The sequence below is a fragment of the Ambystoma mexicanum genome, chromosome 1q (genome assembly GCF_040938575.1).
Source record: "Ambystoma mexicanum isolate Mex_15411 chromosome 1q, UKY_AmexF1_1, whole genome shotgun sequence".
NCBI lineage: Eukaryota > Metazoa > Chordata > Amphibia > Caudata > Ambystomatidae > Ambystoma > Ambystoma mexicanum.
This window is the reverse complement of record NC_090922.1, coordinates 699,633,450-699,652,283: the sequence shown is the minus strand read 5'-3', so window position 1 is coordinate 699,652,283 and position 18,834 is coordinate 699,633,450. Positions and strand designations below refer to the sequence as shown.

The following is an 18,834-nucleotide window of genomic DNA, read 5'->3' as shown; positions in this document are numbered from 1 at the left end:
ACAACTCCTGCCCCTAACATCTCCTTACCCACTCCTGCTGTATTTCCAATGTATCCTCCTCTATACAACTCTTTCCAACCTCCATTGTACTGCCAAACGCTACTCGCACCTTTTTGCCATGGCTCCTTCTCCTGTTCTGCTACTCCAAACATGTACACCTACCTAGGGCGCCTACCCATTTATATAGGGCCCCTTCTTAATCCCTGGTGATGCTCTAAAATCAAGTGCTTACTTCTGTGCAGCATAAACACGAGGAGTGCGGAACTGGCATAATTCTTACTGATATCAGCTGTTGAGGCTCAGTGAAGGGCACACATTGAAGATGCTCGTCCGCTATCTTGCTTCCCTCGTCATAGCCATGCACAGTGACACGCACACTAGGAAGCTCACGAGTGGAAGGTGCTCTGCTCACGCTAAACCCGAATCACTCTTTGCCCAGTGGGTGAGCTTTGCCTGAGCAAACTTTGATGTAACATTATACTAATGATTCAGAGTCAATGCGGTACGGTCTTCTGGGCAGCACCATGCCCATCTTGATCTGGCTTCCTTCTCAAAGGACCAGCATCATCAAGCACCTGCATGTGGCAAGCATCTGCTTCTTGCCAATTGTTTTGTGGGGCACCCAATGGATCCTCCCAATTACATCCATGGACCCCCACATCACAGAGAGGGTGGTGGTGCTCTGCCTCTTATTGTAACCCCCGCCCCCCAGGATCAGGCAGGGGACATAATCACAACATGCATACACTGGACATATCCACTCTCCAGGGACATATATATATATATATATATTTTTTCCCCCATGATAAATTTCCCAGTTTGTCTTGCTACATCCAGGTGGAAGAATGATCTTGGGGGCCTTCATAATTAACCAAAAAATGGGGGGTGGCAAACCGGATCACAATTGTACTAGGCATGACAACTATTACAGAAATGACATATATACACAATGTTGCAGTGCCTATCCACAGTTAGGGAACTCCTCCTTGGATCCCTACAAATTTCACATCAAACCACTTCTTGTAAATCTGTGAACATGTGGTGGCACACCCTGTGGCCTAACTTGTGTGATATGACCAGACTTTCACAGACAATTTCCCTTCATTAAATTACATTGCACGGAAGGGACCTTCAAAACACAGACTCTGCATACATCGTATATGGTGTTCTGCCAATTTTAATATTGTACCAATGCAATGGCAACACGTGTTTCGTGCTGAAAGCTCGTCTTCAGGGACAAGGGTATTGTGATTATAGTATAATGAATGGACAGGTTTTGTAAAACCAATTTATCAAACTAGATCCAAAGCAGTTGCTTAGTGGATTTGCATGTGCCTACAAATAACAAACAAGAAAAACATGATCAATACAGCATTATTCAAAACTGACACTATGGATGTAACTCTGTGTCTTTAAAACCATCCCTAATAGATTTAATACTGAAAATCAATTTTTGCCTCAATTTTCCTCAGAAGATCCTCTCTGTTACCGCCTCTTATATACAAGCGTGCTGTCTGGCATTCGAAGTACCGTCGGTGAGAGACATGTACGTCTGGATGTTCTAGATTCCAGTGGCCTGCCAATGTATATTATTAATTCTTCTAGCATAAAGATGTTCTTAAATTCTGGCACACAGTTCTCCGATAGCCCTGCCTACATTGAATCTCTTACATAGGCATATAATAATATAAACTGCATATGCAGTTCTACAATGAATACATTTGTTAACATTAATATGTTATGTTAATGTGATTTATACTGCACACTGCGGCCATTTTAATGGTATCCAGGGGCTCTGGTGGATCTGAAAAAGAAGGAGGGCTCAGGGGAGTTGGTAAGTGGGATCAAAAAGGAAAGCGCAAGAGAGCTTCGGTATACTGTTGGTGGCTTCATTTAGAAAAAACAGTCAATGTGTGCTGGGTTTGTTTTGGTTGGTAGTGGTTAAGCAGTGTTTTGAGTATGAGTGCACATGGGTGGTTGGTGTGTCTATGGTTTGGTTTTCTGTAATGCATTTGGTATAGTGGGTGCTGCAGAGTGTGCAGTTTGTGGTGGTTTCAGGTTTCTGTTAAGGTAGAGGTATGTGTGAGTTTGTTTTGATGTTTGAAGGTGGGTATGTAGGATAATTGGAAATTGTATTCGATTTGTTAGTAGGGTTAGTGATGAGGGTGGTCTGTGTTCTTCACCTTGGGATTATGTTGGTTTGCCTTGGTACAGGTTCTTTTAAGATAGACTGCGTTGAAATGCTTTATTTCTTTGGGGTGTCCAAGTTTCAGTTTCATTACGTTTTGGTTGTTTCACTTGTGTCGTGATGGCATTTTCTCTTATACGCCGTTCTCCTGTTTCAGTTCGGTGAGTTAAAGAGCCATGATTTTAGTCATTTTCTGAATGTTCGGTGTTCTTCTGTTGGTCAGATTTCCTCCGGGAGTGAGTTTCAAAGTTTTGCTGAAATACAGGAGAATGCTGATCCACCAAATTTCAGCTTAGAGTACTTTTTTGGTTCCAAGCGGATTTCGTTGTTGGATATTAGTGTTCATTTTGGTTTGTAAATGGAGATTTTATTCTTGTATGAATTTCGCTCCTTGGCTGTGGATTGCTCTGTGGGTTATGCAAAGTGTCTTGAAGAAGATTATTTTTATGACTGGCAACCGATGTAGGGTTCTTAGTGCTGGTGTGTTGTGTTCTCTCTTGGGGAGTCTGAGAAGTCTTGCTGCTGCGTTCTGAATTCTCTATAGTTTTTTAGTGAGGTGGTCCCACATTCAGAGGTTGATGCTATTGGCGTAGACTACTCTTGACAAGACGAGGAAGATGGCAGTGAATGTTCTATGTTGAAAGGTGAGGAAGGGTATTATCAGTTTGATTGTGTGTAGGTGGACGAAGTATTTCTTTACAACTGTGTTGACTTGTGGTTCTAGCGTTATGTCATCGCCCATTAGTATTCCAAGGTTTTTAACTACTTTGGACGTCACCGGTTGTATTCCCATTTCCATAGGCCATGGAATGTGAAGTGGGTTTTAAGGGTTTTTGGGCTTGATCAGGATTTATGTCTTGTTCAGGTTGAGTTTAAGGCTGTTTACAAATAAAGAAAATACAAATAAATACAAATACAAATTCATGTTGACAATTCCCCGAGTCTCGCCAATCTTTTGTGATGAATGGGGTGTTGAGCTCAATTTGTTCCTTTATGCTTCTGTGGATTTCGTATCTGTTCGTTTCGGTTTCAGCAGCCCTCCCTGGAGTTAATATGCTTGTCAGTGTAAGTTACGAAGTTGGTGGTCTTATTAAATGCATATTTGCACATGTTGCACGTAGAACATTTGTAAAAAAACAACTAAATCGGCTGAAAGCCGTGTCTTCTTAGGATCTTGCTGCAATTTCATACAACTAGGGCTAACTCTTTGATTATGGTGCTAGCTTTTGTAAAGACTATATTTGCTTGCTGGTCAGTAAATCCTCTAACCTCATTATTTGCACGCATTAAATGTTAATTGAGGAATTTATACAGAGTATTGGCGAGTCGAATATGTTATTATAAATCTTATTGTATCAGTTACTTGATATCTTGCTGTAACAATCTGGGCTGTTTAAATATTTCTCGTGGTCGTTATATAATTTGCTCTGTTCATTTATTCCTTTGTCTACTTTTTTAACGATAATTCCCTTGTCTTCAGAAAATCTTGCTAATGCATTTATCCGTTCTTAAGTAATGTTGTTATCACATTTGGGTTTCTTAATTTTGCTTCTGTCTTGAAGTGCCTGGAGATCTTCTGTAACTGATGTAAAGAACAAAACTATGTTTTTGTAATCAGGAAAATGTGGTGTGAATTTGAATTTCCTTTTTAGATTGCTAGTGAATGGACTGTCTGCCTCAATATCTTACTCATGTTGTAATTGACACTGGGATGGTTATCTCTTCCCGAGCCGGTAGATAATGAGCATGGGGTGGGAGTGTGCAGGATCACATGGACACTCCCACTGTTCAGGACGTGGGGCAGGTGAAAATCACATTAGAGCCATCAAACCACCTCACCAAGGAATGTCAGGTTTTAGTGTGCATGCATCCACTCCCAACTCCCACAGAGCCACTTGGGAACAGCAACCCACAAGACTAGGAGCTTGCCAGGGTCGGGAACCTGCTCACAGCAACTGCAGACCTGCCCACAATGTCCGTGGTTTGCCAAGGCCAGGAATGGTACATAACACAATACATCCATAGAACTGAAGAACAGCTTGAGGGGCAACACAAACACCCACAAAACCCATTTACATATGCTCAGCGCGAGAACAGCGGACCTACAAGATCAACACCCTCTGTCAATGCAGTCATGTAACCAGAGGAAGCCACCAAACGTTTGGCTAGGCCCCTCCGCCTTATTATGGCCCATAAGGAGGAAATGAAAACACCAATCCTAGCCTTCCAATGCACTTGGTCCACAGTTGCAAACCCTCTTCCCAGAGGTGCAGAGTTTCAAAGGTGTGTCAGGAATTGGGGAAGGGAGGAGGCTACTGGATGAAAGCAGAGAAGGAGCAGGAAGGAGCAGATGGCAGAGAACAGGAGGAGGTGGCAGCTGGTGAAAAGCGGGCATAGAAGGTTATATCTGGTGAAGGATGTATATACAGGACGAGGTGGCAGTGAAACATTAGTGGAAGGGGAGCAAGAGAGCAGTGATGTGCTGTTGGCAGCTTCAGTTCGGTTAACACAGTTTGTTGAGCTTAGGGGTGCTTTCCTGTCGGTAGCCGTCATGTGTTGTTGTGCGAAGCTATTTGCGGTTTGTTTTGTTGTTGCAGTGTAGTGAAGTTTGTGTGGTTTGTTGTGCTTTAGGGTTGTGTTTGGTTAGCGTTTGAGAGGTTTACAGAATCTACCGATGTAGACCCCTTTAGGAAGCTTCACAGATTGGAGGAAGAAGAGTTGCAACAACAGTCTCTGCACACAGGCATTGACAGGTGTCCTTACAGTCACCATCACAGCAGCTGCTCCAGAACAGGGTCCCTTGAAGGCAGAATGCTGAAATTCGGGGAGAAGGCAACATGCTGGCTTTCACCAATGGTTCGGACTTCAATTCGGAACAGCGATGATTTTGGCAAGGTTGCCCACATGAGAGCTGGTCAGTCCCCAAGAAGGCATCGAGATTAGTTGGTCCCACTAGTACAAGGAGCTGAATCACCGCTCGGGTTTGGAGATCGGGTATAGGAGCAAGACTGTTACTGGAAAGGATGCTAGGACACTTCAGAAGTCGTCTTTGGATCTTCAGCAGGCTTTTCTTCTTCGAGGGATTCTCGACTCCAATGCAGATCAGAAAAAATGGCTGCAGAGGTCCATGTCCAAGCCCACCAATGGTAAAGATCTGCAGCATTCAAACAGCCAGTAGTTGTCCAATGAGTGAGAACTACTGGCTTCACATTTTCCTGACACCCAGCCATTCTGGTACCAGGGATGTGGTTTGGAACTAGACAGTTCTAGACCCTTCCTGGGCCACACACACAAACACTCACTAGCCTGTGAAAGCTGCAGTTTACCCAGGCAAGTGCTTGACCTTCTAAGGACTTTCCTGACCCGGGAGGACAGGAAGAAGGCCACACTACAATATGGCCAAAGCACAAGGGAAAATCTCATGGCACTGCCATTTTAGGGCACTAGCCACGTTTAGTAGCCATACGCAGTAAACACGAATGTACATACCAAAAATAATGAAACAAACTTTAAAAATGTAACTGCTGCCTCTAGCCTATCTTTGGGCACATATACAATTAACCAACAATCATATGTGTAAAAAGCTAGAGTGACACAAAAGTAGTGTGCAATATTAAAAGTCCAAGAATTCAAAAGGGAATCAATGTTTCCCAGTAATGATAGTCTGAAGGACTGATCAGTTTCCCAATAACAATCAGCAAAAGGCAAGGGAAGTGAAGCTGAAGGCCTCTCGGGGTACCCTTGCCCAAGCTTAGGCCCCTCCTCACGAAGTTCAACAAACAAACAAAAAGTTCCTCTTGTCAGGATGTACCTTTTCACTGTACAGTTCCTTCATGGGGGTAGTATCTTTTCTAGAATGCCAGGTTCTGTGCTCCTCCCAGGAACAACCATTCTGACCTCTAACCCCTCTCCTTATTCTCATGCGCCTTTTCGTCTTCTGTGCCTCTTTCACTTTGTCCTTTTCCACTTTAATGTACTTCCGGCACACCTACTTTGTCTGCACCATCTTTCTGTGCCTCTTGCACACTTCTTACTTTTCACTGTTGCACCTTCAGTTTCTCACTGTGCTCTCTTGCACATTCATTTGCCCTTTTACGTGCCCATTTCACTCCCTGTATTTCTTTCGGGCCGCTTGCACACTTTTGGGTCGCTTGCAGCCCCTCTTACCTATCCGTTTTCCTTCTCACTATGTCTTTGCTGTCTCTCTCTCGATTTCAGGTCGCTTGCACCCCTCTCCTTACTTTCGAGTCTCTTGCACCCACTCTTGGCTAATTCAACACCGCCAGCGCACTTTGCTATCTTTCATTACTTCTGCGCCTCTAGCGTCCCTTTTTAGCTTTCGCTTGCTTTACTTTGCTTTTATCTTTCTCTTGTTTCGCTTTGCTTTCTTTCACCGTTTTCCAGATTTTGGTTGGTTTCGCCCCGCTTTCGCTCACCGCGCTTTTCTTTCAACAATGCTCCTGCTCCCGCTCCAGCCACCCGCATGCTACTGAGTTTTTTCTGTTTCATGAAACTCACCAATACTAGCGTGGCTCCGGCAAGCAGGTCAAATAGGTTTGGGTCAAAGTCATGGTCTCACCACGTGCCCCTCAGGCCCCCTTTGGACCACCACACATCCCAAGGGAACAAGCATTTCCCTGAACACCACCGGCAGGATACAGGCTACCTCAAGCTGACTCCCTGGAGACACGGCTCCCTAGCCTAGCTGCAGCCCCTCACGAACACCATGGCCAGCGTCTCGGGCACGCCGTTCTCCTCCGGATCCTCCAGGCTGCTCTTCCTGCAGCTTCCTGCTCCTTGACTCCTCTTGTCCAGTCAGCATCCCCAGTTCACTCATCGCTTTTGGCAGAACCACCCTCTTTATACTGCGTCTATTGCAATCAAGTGTGCACAGTTGGGGAAACGTGCCTGACCTTGTCTGACTATTAGTGGGACAATTCAAAGGTGTTAGATGGTAGGCCTCCCTTTGAATCAGGCCACTCAGGTGATCCTCCCTCGCTTGTCCAACCTCAGGGTCGGGATCCAAAAGCGATGACTCTTCCCTGAACACCTGAATGGAAGATTCCAAGGGAGTAGGTGGGAGAATACCGTCTGGTTTCTCACAAGGTTTTATAAAGATATAGGGATTGATTGCATTATGTCCATTTCTATCTCTGCATTGCTTTTTCTTTTGAACAGTTGTATTTCATGCGTTTTGTTTCTTTTTATGTCTGCAGATTCATTTTGTGGCACAAGTACTGTCCATTTGTTGTATGTTTTACATTGTATGCATTATTTCAGATCTATGACATTAAGATTATTAAATATATTAACTAAATGATTGGACCTTGTAAGTGTGTAAGCATTTCTTGCTTGCTTGCTTTCTCAGATTAAGTCTTGTATTTCAATAGGGTTGCTGTGGGTATAACCTCTTCGAGGTATACAATAAATATGTGAATTTTGTTATGTTTTGTTCTGTTATTGAGTCACATATTTGGAAGTCTGGATTTCGAATTAATGTACACAGACCTGCAGACTATCAACATGACAACTTTACTGGGATGTGTGGGGGAGTAGCTATGTTGCGATAATTCCTGTGCAGCCAAAAGTGTAATTAGAGGACAGCATATTCAGCTCCAGGCAGTTCCATTGAGACACTTGTTTTTTCATGAAACCATTTACAGCTATCCACTTTAATACAGGACGATAATCAGGTGCGGAAGCGAGGGGAGGGAGACGGACTCTGGTAGCCCTCTGAGCTGTCAGGAGTGCCTCGCTCCGCACAGGTCTTCAGCAGTATTCAACTAGATTGCCTCTTTGTGAAGAATTGGGTCTCCTCTTTTGACTTTATCGAACTGATCACTTATGAAAGTTATTGATTTTTATTAACTATTTGTTTTTAAACACACCAAGCTGTACGGTTTAAATTGTTATGTGTATTATCTGTATTACATTAACAGACTGTGTTTAGAAAGTTAGTTTTATAACTGGTTTAAGGAATTGGTTATATACATTTATATTTTTATACACATTGTGATATATATTGCTTGCCCATGCACAGGGCCTTTATAAGAGCTTTTAACATTTTGTATGGCTTTAAGACATTTTAAATTCAATTAGGATTTGGATTTTGTTTATTTTATCTTGACTATTCTACCTTGCATATTTGTACAAGTCCTTACTGTTCATTTGTATAAATGACCTTATTTGCACTATTGCATTATTTGCACATCCTGTAGAACTTGCTGGTTGCTAACAGAGCTCTACTTTGCGCTGTCCTGTGTATGAGCTCTACTGGGCCCACATTAATAAAGGGGAAGAGGAAAACGGTAAAACCCATTTCACCTGCGGATGGATACAAATAAACTGTTCAAACCCATCAAAGATGTTCCTTATTATGGTAATTTGGGAGCCATTGAAGTGATTGATGCTATAGATACCAGGGAGGGTGCAGTTGGGGAACTTGCTGGGAGATATTCGAACAACAATTGAAGTGTAAACTCTAATACCATGCATCTGTCAGTTTTATCTACAGATCCCATCGACCCCCAGCATTCTGCATTAACTGCTCCAGATAAAAGGATCTGTGTTGCCTTTAGTGTAGTTAATTCCCCTGCTCAAAGTGATGGTAAAAATTATGTGATTCCAATCTCTGGTCCAGACACATGTCCTGGCAGGGGGCCTGTAGAATGCCACCCCATACCTGTATCTCTGCGTGAAGGCAGAGCTGATGGCACGGCCCCCCCATTCTACGGGACGGTGTGTGTGGACGATTGTGTACTGTCCCCATGCCTGCCTTATGGTCAAGGAAATATTTGTGGAAACGATTAAGGCTATTGACATAGTAGAAGAGTGAGGTGGGCAAAACTTCTCTATTACTGATGATTCGAAGTTACGTTTGAATCGGTCGAGAGATTTTCAGGATCAGTTATCTGTCAACGTTGAGGAGCCAAACAGTGTGACTCCACTATCACACATACCCCATCCAAACCGCTAGTAGCCAGCCCGCATGTTCCACTGGAAGAGTTTCCTTAAATATGGTGGGGGAGCACACCCCGACTAATTGGAACAGATCTTCTATGCCCGACATTGCCATTTCAAATCATTTTGAAGTATTGGATGATGTAGTACTGATACAGGATGAGGAGTCTGAGTGAGAGTTGGTGGGCAAGAAATGGGGGAAAGGCAAATTGTTCAATTGGGGTGCAAGCCAACCTCAGTGAGCTTATGCCCTTGAGCACACCGAGCTGTAATAAGCGTAGTCGTAATGCTTGTGCCTGAAGTGCCTGTAGTACATGGAAACCTTGTGAGTTAGTGGCGCTTTGAGTAGCATCATTTAGGAAGTACTTAACCTGAAGATAGAAGTAGTAAAATTGGCTAAGGCCACCGAGGTTGGGCGAACACAACGAGCGGCACCAGGTTTAGACCCAGGCACTACAGCGCCAATCAGGAAGTTGTCGAAAATGTCCCCATTGAATGGGGTTACTGAGCTGTATTTTTTTTTTAATAAAAGTATTTTATTGGCATTTATATAAGTACATAATAATCATCAAACGGTAACATAACAAACGAACAACAACCAATTAACTACCACAGTCTTCATAGCTCAACGTATTGTTCTTAGTTGTGGTAAGGGGGAGGGGGGCCGGTGGTCGGTGTACCCAAGATCACGGGGGTTGAGTTTCCGGGTTGTCCATTCTTGGGGGTAAACCCCAGGCAAGTCTCTGGTAGGGGTGAGAACTCAGGGGGGTTTGTGATCCGAAGCGTATTGGATGTTGCGCAACAGAGCCCTCCATGATTCTAGGGTGTCATTGGAGTTATCATCGCTTGAGTTGATTCCCTCTTGCCAGGCTCTGGTCTCTGCCTCTGTCCACTTTTCCAGGTCCTTAAACCAACGTCCATGCCTCGGGCCCCCTGGCGATTTCCATGCCATAGCTATGGACCTTTTTGCGAGGATGCAGGCTAGGTCCATTAGTTTGACCAGGTGTTTGTATTTGCTCAGTCTGGGATGGGCTCCCAGTAAGCATTCCTTTGGGTTCCATTCATATCTTGCGAGTCCCGCTTTGGTCCAGGTGCTTTCTACCATGGACCAGAATTTTGTCATTTTGGTGCAGGTCCAGAACATGTGGATCATGTCCGCATTATCATTTCCACACCAGGGGCAGTTCGGAGATGCTGGTTTGTTAAAGGTAGCAACTCTAAGTGGGGTCATGTATGTTCTGTATAGCACATTCAGTTGAACTTGTTTGAATCTAGTGTTCCTCGACACCTCTTGGGGGTATAGTAATATTCGCTCCCATTCACTGTCAGATAGTGTGATCCCCAATTCGGTTTCCCATTTTTGTCTCAGGGGTGCGCTTTTTGGATTGGATCTATCGTTCAGTTTGATGTATAAGCGGGAGACCGGCTTCCAACCATCTGCTAGGTCGTACATTTCCTGGACAAGGGGGTCCGGTGGGGGTTCCTCTGGCCAGACAGGCCATTGTGCCCTAGCTATCCTCTTGAGGCGGTGGTACCACAGGAATTGGGTGTTCGAGATGCCTTCATTAGCTTGTAGCGATTCAAGTTCTCTGAACATGCCGTCTTCAAACAGGTCTCCCCATGTGTAGATTCCGGCTCTCTCCCATTTCCTGGCTGTCGCTAGGACCGCCTGAGTTTTGCATACATCCGCCAGAATGGGGGTGTTGGGATTGTAGGGATGTTTTAATTGTTGAAGGAAGCCAGTTCTGGCCCATATCTGCCTGCCCAGGGTAACAATCATGGGAACTTCAGATGTTTGTTTCATCGGGTTCCAAAGCATTTCTTTGGGGAATAGCTTGGAGGTCGCATGTCGCAGGAGCCCCACTTCAGCTGACAGGTCATCGGAGAGCCATTTCGTCACGTGGCTGAACTGTGCAGCTAGATAGTACCTTTGCAGTTACTGAGCTGTATGATGCCCCTTATAAACAGTCTGTTGTGTCGAGGATGGTAACAGGGAAGGAAATACCCACTTTAGAGAGGCCCCCCCAGGAGCACAGGTCCTAGTTTCCCAACTGTTGGGGCAGTTGATCATACTATTAAGCGCCCTGATGACAGCGTTTTACTACCTACGTTAGCCATCCCGACCGATTACGTCTTTAGGAATAGAGGTTCAGCTTGTAACTTCAACAGCTACTGGGAGACTTCTAGGTCCATGTCCCGTGTGCATGAAAGTGCTGGTACCCGAACAGCCCCATAGAGGCGTCCAGTGTGGGGTGGTGGAAAGGATGTGTACATGTATGACGTCCCAAATCATCCACTGGTTGTGCCATGTTAGAGGGTGTAAGTCGGTGATTTGCGAGGATATCCTTTATTGTGCGAGATGCAGGATGCCCCTGGAAGACCGGGATTTCGTACAGATCACTTTTTCAAACCCAAGCTTCGATGAGGTTCTTCTGTCAATCTAGTCATGATCTTATCCCACAGTAACCACTAGTATCTCCCTCTGACCTGGTGCACCAGTGTTTAATTGTAATACAACAAATGTAACTTATGGGACGAGTAAGTAGCCTGGGTCATCAATTGGGATAGGGCGGGCTAGATGGGGTGGATTGACTGTCTAGACCAGTGATCGTAAACACACCCACTGTAGTCTAAAATCCACCTAAAATGGTGGGGTGTCAACATAATGAGGACTTGAAGGTGCTGACAAGGAATGTGGCAGGGGCTAACAGATTGCTGGAGGAGCCAGACTGGGTTAGATTAATTCATGGATTCGATCTACTCTGTTTTCAGGAAACATGGGCTCTGAATTCCTTTGTGCTCCAGGGTTTTAGTTTGTTTTGTACAAATGCAACCAAGGGCCCCTGAGGTAGACCTAAGCGAGGGCTGGCAATTTTGATTTTGATCAATCCAGCTAAGGATCTCAAAGTCAAAGTGGTTCTGTTGACCTCCTATGCCTTGAGAGAACTACCACGCTTGGGGAGCGTGCATTAATTTTTAACATCTATAACAGATTGAGGGTGGGGCGCTCCATTAGAAAGTCTTAAAGGCATGGTCTAGTAAAAAATGTTATTGTCCCTACGGTTCGGCCATGTTTTTTTAAGCCTAAGTGGCTCGATTTTAGAAAACTTTCATATGGACCTTACCCGAGTTTTCGTCCATTAAACGCACGCGAAAACAAGCACCAGGGAGCCGCCATTTTCTGATAATCCTATCTTTTCCCCGATCGCCCTGGCTGACCTGCTTTTGCGGCACTAAATCAATTCCCCCGCCCCTGAGCCTGTCATCAGCAGACTCGTACCGCCCATTTCCCAACGCCAAAGCACGTCTTGTGTCAACATTCACTGCGCTTCAGCTAATGACGTGTCGCCATGGAAATGGCAGGACGCCTCTTTCCTCAATAAGTATTAACAGACCGTTTCACAACACACAGCAGCAGATTTTCGATTCCATTCCTCTCTCTGTGTTACTTTGAGTATTCTGTGACTCGTTTCAGTGCTCTGGTCAGCTACCTTCGCCGCTTGTAGCCCGTGTGAACAGATACCAGTACCACCGCTATAAATTATTTTAGTTTGTTTAACACACAATGGCTACAATAATGCCCTACATGTACGCGCCCGAGTATACCGAGGAGGAACTACTGGAAAGGGAAGCATGCGAAAACGATGGGGATTCGGACGGCAGTTGGCAGGACGAATCAACAGATGAAGAGCCTGGGCCTAGTCGAATGGACGGCGTCTCCATCTGGTGCACATGCAATCGGTGCAAGCTAATGCCAAAAGAGGACGAGAACTGCTGCTACCAAGAAAACTCGGGATGCCTGGCCTACATTTCGGAAGGCGAGCCACGACCGCAATGCATCACCGAGCTGCAGATTTCAGGGCAGCCTGCCTCACACGGGCCGTGTTGAGAATAATGATGGTGCTTATGCACGAACTTCGCGCAACTGTTCGTCCTCGTAATCCGAGTAACGGGTAAGTATACTCTGCTCGTCATGCCACTCCTATTTCATGTTCTTCTACTATATCCAAAATTACATCTACCTATCATTGTAACGCATGTAAGTCGTTCAATAGTGTGCATTGTCTAGATAGCATTTGTCCGTGTAGAATGCCATTAGTTACAAGAATTGTCATTGACAACAAATGTTTATTAAACTTATCTTGGTCATTTAAGAACAGTTTGTTTCATTCCTTTTCACAGGTGGTACAGGCTGGTGGCCTATTGTTCCTTTACATGGTGGCTCCATGGGAGGCTTGGACACCACGTTCGAAGAGTGATACCCGTCTGTGCCGTTCGTGCCATTAGAGAAACGTTCCCGAGTGACAGCGGTCAGTACAGGGGATTTTCTCTCGCTGTGCTGCAACCTGACCTGTATAATCTTTAAAGTCTTGTATTTTTGTGTCATGAAAATAAGATACAAAATAAAACACCACATATATTTTAAAAACGGTTGTTTCGATTTTTTAAATGAATCAAGTGTGTCTTCATTCAAGGATGGACGTCAGACCTCTGTGCTCCGAATGGGTGAAGGTCTGGTTGCTGTAAAGCAGGGTGGTCACTATCTATCTAAGCTAACATAACATTCTCGATAATGCATGCACTAAATAACACTTGTTCAAAGTCTTTCAGTGGGTTATGTCTCTATAAAAGTCACACATATGTCTATACTAACAATTAACATTGGATTATACAGGCCTTAGGGTCTTGACCACTATAATGCACCGGTTGAAATGTGGGTCTGTGCTCACAAGAATCTCCGGTATGTGGCATTTGTTATTGATAAGCAACGATATACTGATATAAAGGCGGTTCGCGCCAGTGGATGCGCGCTGGCATGGGGGGCTGTCAGGGGCGCGAAAGGCCAAGGTGCCAAACTACATGTACACTTCAAAAGGTATCCCACGCCAAGGGGCCATCGGTCACATGGCCTCCTCAGACCCCGTGTCTCCAGCCAGGCCTCCCCTTGAAGCAGGCCACCCCCCTGTAATCCACATAAGTGTGTCTCCATTCAGCAGTCTTCCTGTGCCTTATCTGCACGCCCCAGGCCCATCCATCCCAGCCCCCTCTATCAAAGGCGGTTCGCGCCAGTGGATGCGCGCTGGCATGGGGGGCCGTCAGGGGCGCGAAAGGCCAAGGTGCCAAACTACATGTACACTTCAAAAGGTATCCCATGCCAAGGGGCCATCGGTCACATGGCCTCCTCAGACCCCGTGTCTCCAGCCAGGCCTCCCCTTGAAGCAGGCCGCCCCCCTAAAACCACGACATACATATGTCATTCATGCGAACAGATTGCGTAGGGTAATACCACACTTAATCCACCAGGACCAAACGGGCTATGTGCCCGGGCGCTCCATAACCGAGAACCTGCGGAGATTGCACCACGTTATATACAGCACGGAACTGAGGCCCCAGAAATACGCGGTCGCGTCATTAGACGCCACCAAAGCTTTCGATTCTGTGCGCTGGGAGTGGCTATATGCCACCATGATAAAAATGGGAATAGGACCTGTTTTCTTAAATTGGACTAAATTGATTTACACCAACCCATCTGCCAGGGTGCGGACCAACAAGACATACTCTGACTCGTGGTCTCTCCACAGGGGCACTCGCCAGGGATGTCCTCTCTCCCCGATGCTTTATATCATCGCCAGTGAACCCGTGGCCGCATACCTCAGACAGGAGTATGGCGATGGGGGCATTGAGATCGACGGGATAACTCATCTGGTCTCCATGTATGCTGACGATACCCTGCTATACTTACACAACCCCGAACACCTCTTGCCCTACATTCTTGAAACCCTAGAATGCTTCCAAATTCACACAGGAATCCGTATTAACAAAAGCAAGTCCTGCCTCTACCCGCTTGCTGCACTATACAGAGAAAACTTCAGATCCCTGCCCTCCTTAGATCTGCAATGGCAGTCGACCTCCTTCAAATACCTTGGAATCACTATACACCGTAACCCCCACACAGAACACATCCTCAACACAGTCAGAGCTAAAGATGCCCTAGCAAATTCCATGGACTTTTGGGGGAAGCTTCCGCTTTCCGTGGCCGGGAGAGCAGGTCTCCTCAAAATGGTAGCACTTCCACGCCTATTACACAACTTCACCAACGTGCCCTTCAACATCCCCCCTCCCTTCTTTAGAGACATCAATAAACTATGCAGGCAGTTCCTCTGGCAGGGGGGCAGGCACAGGGTAGCACTGGAAACACTTCAAAGACCCTACGAAAGAGGGGGTCTGAAAGTCCCCAATTTCGAACTATACTACCTTGCAAGCCAGCTAAGACATGTGATGCGATGGATGGCCGATGAGATCACCACAGATACCAGACTTCTCCAACCAGCTCTGACAGGCTTCCTACTCAGGGACCTACTCTGGGTCAAGGAGGACGCCCTAAGGCAGCACCCTTATCTGGTACAGCTCGGAACTCGGCTCTGGAGAAGGGCTTGCAGAACGTTGGGGTCCCCTGATCCGTACTCCCCACAGATCCCCATAGCAGCAGTCATGACCCATCGCCCGTGGGGGCAACTGGAAACGCGAGCACAGTGGGAGCCCTGCGGGGTGGCCACCCTCGGAGACCTGGTTCAGGATCGGGTAATCCTAACATTCTCCGACCTGAGCGAGTCCTCGGAGCTACCTACAGGACAATTTCTGCTCCACAGAGCAGTGATCCAGGCCATGAAAGACAGATGGCCGGTGGCGACCATTCTTGCAGCGGAGGACGAGATTATTGAGACTATGTTGAACACCGCCGAGGGGGGCCACGAGACCTCACGGCTCTACGAAGCCTTAATGTTAGGCACGACCAGGAATGAGCTCAGGAGCAGAGGGAAGTGGGAGCACGAACTGGGCCGGGAATTTGACGACAAGGAATGGGAAGGAGTAACCCTTTATCACAAGAAAATCTCCAGAAACGCCCGTCTGCAACTTATCCAACTATACATTACCAACAGGGCTTACCTAACTCCGGAAACTATATCGTCTTTCAAGGGCGCAGCCATCCAGCTATGCCCTAAATGCAATGAGCCGAAGGCGGGAATGACTCACATGTTCTGGGGTTGCCCAGCGATACGCTCCTTTTGGATGCAGGTGCGGGGAAGGGTGGCAAAAGCAGACATTGAACTGGACGTACATAGCCCTGTGGCCTGCATCCTGGGCAGGTGCAGCCGTGATCGCAAAAACAAACCCCTAAATAGACTCAAAGACTTAATTTATATCACGGCTAAAAGACGCATAGCCATGTGTTGGAAGAGCCCCAAAGGCCCGATTGAAGCACAATGGTGGAACGACCTCACTAAGTGGTTGGCAGCCGAGACCGGAGCGTGGGAAACCGCTATCCACGAACAGAGGCTGGACTCTAGTGAGGAATTACATCGCTGGGTGTCGCTGACCGTGCCATTACTCCACCTTGGAGCGGTGGATGACCCCTCAGTTGATCAGCCAGCCCTGACCTCTGAACTGGCTCGATATTGAACAGTGGAGTTGATCGGAGTCTTGGGGGGTGGGGTGGGGGGTGGAGGGTGGTATGGGGGAAGTTATGGACGTGTAATGTATATGCAGTACCTGATATGTTCGTGGTCTATCAATCTGTTGAAAATCAATAAAGAAAGTTTTAAAAAAAAAAAAATACATATGTCATTCATTCACAAACACACCCCTGTTTCTAATACTTTATAAACCACTTGATATGTCTCATGAGAACATCTTTGTGCTTTGCAAGTCAACTCCTGAACGTGTTACCTGGCAACCACTGAGATCTACGCTAATCTGCTCGTCGTCGTGCTATCCGTGAACTTCTGTGACCGCTTAGAGCAAACCCATCAGTGTGCTACCTGTGGCCACCCACCTATTCTCCTGCAACATACTGCTCTGCTTGCTGAATCCAACTGTTTGTTGGTCAAGGTAAGGCCATGTATCCTAGTCATATTTCGCAGATTTTTAAATTTCTATCTATTTGCGAGTTGAGTACACAATAGTGCTAGGTTCATTAGTCTCATTGCTATTGACTTGAGTTTCCATTGCTATGCTATCAATAGATCTATTTATTTTCATCTGTGTCTATTGTCATCGAATTGCACCCTTCGGGGGTCCAGTCTATAATGTAAGCATTTTTCCTTCTCGTGCAATACAGAACATCCAACGGATGAGTCACATGTTCAGTTTTTAGTCACATCATTTATACATTTCTGCAACTTATGCAAATACTAAGCCGCACATAATGAACTGGTATAGTTCCTGCGATCAAAACAAACCTTGCATTGATCACTGTATGATTCATTTACTTTTGTATCAAATCTTTATTCTTGAAGATTGTATAATAATGTCGATATTTACTTTTCAGATTTATCAACAATGCCTGCCTGTTCGATTAGCGGTTGCCCTTCGAAGACCCATGCGAAATCTGAAGGCACTAAAATGCATGTATTCCCGAAAACTGTTGATCGAATAAGAGAATGGGTCAGACATTGCGGATATCCACTGGATGAGCTGGAAAGTAGAGTCCAACAAGTCTTACAGGACAAGAGGGGTGATCGATACCGCATCTGCAGCCGACACATTCCCTTGGACATGTACACAACACCTTGGGTAACAAAGAAGAATAAACAGGGAACGACACAGAAATTGCTCGAAAACACTATTCCCACTCTATTCGTCCACATTCCGCCACCGGTGAGTCAAGTGTCTGGATTTAGCTTTAGGCCTTGCGGTAGTGTGTAGGTATCCGAACGGATTAATTGATATTGTAGGTGTTCTATCCCTTGTAATAATTTCGATATTGATATGAGTGTATAGTTTTTTGAATAATGACATTTACCAATATATTCTTTTTCGATTTCATAACCCACAAATGCAATGTATATATATGGGAACAGGGAACTGTGCTGTATTGAGCATTTTACAAGTATTCTGTCGCCTTATATGGCTATTTTTAATATTGGCATTTCATTATCAATCATTAATTGACCTTTACAACTTCTTGACTATCCCTTGAATCTGAAGCAAGAACATTCTACATCCTTGACGTGGTCGCAGTTATCAACCACTTCTAGCGCGTATCAGGTAATCTTACTAGGCTAATCCGCTACAGACTTGTTTTATGCATGTCAAGTAATATTTTTATTTTATCGTGTAATCATTTTACCGAATGTTTGGTTAGTGCTTTCCAATTGATATACACCTTAGTTATCGTCCACTGGTGTTTGTTTTCAGTTATAATTAATGTTATCCATACTAATGCAAGTACTTTCTTTCAGGGAGATGCTGAAGCGCCCGCCACATCTACAACATATCTAGATGTTCTTCAACAGCAGGAGGTATGGATACTGACAGCTCTATCGAGCGTCATCATCAGAGCTTGAATTCTTGTCGTTTGATTGTTCTAGACAATGTTTCATTCGTGGTTAGCCATTGATATGTACCTGTGCTGTCGACCCCAGGTGTGTGTTATGTTTTCACTATTGTAATCCTCACTAATGCAAGTACTATGTTTCAGGTAGTTGATGGAGCGTCAACTCCTGCACTTGATGCAGAGCCTGACATTCAAGTAATTCCAGGGGAAGTGGAAGCGGGACCATGCGTATACGAATCGGCGCAACAGCTTTCGGAAGTGCGCACTACATTTGCAACATCCATAGATATTCTTCAGCAGCACGAGGTATGGATAATGACAGCTCCATCATGCGTGATCATATAACGTG

At 45.4% G+C, this 18,834-nt stretch overlaps 1 protein-coding gene across 1 annotated transcript in view; it reads right to left on the bottom strand.

The window, feature by feature from the left end:
• The window catches only part of STX18 (syntaxin 18), a 559,937-nt gene that overhangs the window by 79,806 nt on the left and 461,297 nt on the right, over nucleotides 1–18,834 (bottom strand). The window lies entirely within an intron of this gene.